Source organism: Sapajus apella, unplaced genomic scaffold (assembly GCF_009761245.1).
Source record: "Sapajus apella isolate SASKATOON/1434 unplaced genomic scaffold, GSC_monkey_1.0 scaffold10, whole genome shotgun sequence".
Taxonomy (NCBI): Eukaryota; Metazoa; Chordata; class Mammalia; order Primates; family Cebidae; genus Sapajus; species Sapajus apella.
The window spans coordinates 33,559,032-33,560,770 of NW_022436950.1; the positions used below are offsets into that span (position 1 = coordinate 33,559,032).

The 1,739-nt window shown below is 43.1% G+C and overlaps 1 pseudogene; it reads left to right on the top strand.

Moving 5' to 3' along the window:
• The first annotated feature begins 1,348 nt into the window (after positions 1–1,348).
• On the top strand, positions 1,349–1,468 carry LOC116552035 (annotated as a pseudogene).
• Positions 1,469–1,739: the final 271 nt, after the last annotated feature.

The following is a 1,739-nucleotide window of genomic DNA, read 5'->3' on the forward strand; positions in this document are numbered from 1 at the left end:
AAAGTGCCACTCCCAGTGAAGGAGTAACCTCCAGCCCCTCCAACCAGATGGTGGCTTCTCTTAGAACAGGCAAGAGGGGAGGCCCAGAGCCTGGCTTCATAAGGAGAGAGCTGCTGCCCCCAGCTCTGCTCTAACAGCCAGGCTCAGATGCCCACTGCTACCTCAAGGGAGGCCAGTTCTGCCTCCCAGCTGTGGTGTCCCAGCAGCCCCGTCCAGCAGGAGCTTGGAAAATTGCAACCCTCCCTACAGGATAGGTGTCTTTTCCTATTTTCTGTTGCTTATAACAGAATACCTGAAACCAGGTAATTCATAAGGCAGAGGAACTTATTTCTAACAGTTATGGAGGCTGAGAAGTTCAAGGGCAAGGAGCTGTGTCTGGTAAGGGCCTTTTGCTGATGGGGACTCTCTGTAGGGTCCCAAGGCAGCACAGGACATCACATGGTGAGGAAACTGAACATGCTGGATCAGGTTCTCTCCCTTTTCTTATAAAGCCACCAGCTCACTCCCATGATAACATATCAGTTCATTAACCCGTTAATCCATGAATAAATTAATCCATTCCTGAGGGCAGAGCCTCTTAAATGCCCTACCTCTCAATACTGCCACATTAGAGAGAAAATGCCAACATAAGTTTTAGAAAGGACAGGCATTCAAACCATAGCAATAGGTCTTATCATCTCCATTTTGGAGGCGAAATAACAGGCTATTGTGGTAAAGAGAGTGGCACAATTCATACAGCTAGGAATTAAATAAAAGAGCTAAGCCTTAAATCAGGCTTGTTGGCTCCAACTCCGGTGCTTTTATTTCTGAAATTCAGCATGGTGGATTGGAATGAACATAGGCTTGAAGTTCCTCCTGTCAGTATTCGTATGACCTTGGATACTTGAGATTATAGTAGATTATGTGAAGTAACGTACATGGAAATATCCACCACATGGCCTAATAATAGCAGGTGCTCAATAAATGTGCTAGGCACGGTGGAACAGAAGTAGGAGAGATAAAACAATAAAGAATAACACTGAATCTTGGCCCTTAGGAATTTAGGTGTTTTGAAAAGCAAGATTGTATAGCTTAGGCTCATGGACTCTGGAGCCACACCACCTATGTTTGAAGGCTGGCTGTTCCCCTTTCTAGCTGTATCACTTGAGGACAGTTACTTACCCTCTCAGAGCCTCAGTTTTCTCATCTGAAAAATGGGCATAATGGCCATATAGACTTCAAAGAATTGTTGCGAAGGACTCAGTGACTGAATGCATGTAATTATTTTAGACAGTGCCTGATACACAGAAGGCTCTCCGTAAATGTTAGCTGCTGGTACTATTATGTAAATGTGTAAATATGTAAATAAGTCCATGGCCATACCACCCTGAACACGCCCAATCTCGTCTGATCTTGGAAGCTAAGCAGGGTCGGGTCTGGTTAGTATTTGGATGGGAGACCGCCTGGGAATACCGGGGTGCTGTTGGGTTGTTGTTGTTGTTGTTGTTTTTTAATCTAAATAAAATACTTAGATAACAGTCAACAAAAACAGTGGAAGACCTGGCACAAAGCAAAAATCAAACTTTTCAAGGAACGAATGTATTTCTTAGATGTATTCTAAAGAACATATTTTTTACTGGAAAATGCAGGTATCATCTGTGACCAGAGGCAAATGATCTCATGGCTAGTTGATCATGAAAAAGACCAGAGGATGGAGCTAAATATTTCTTTTAAAAATTATATTCTTTCTTTGCTGCTTT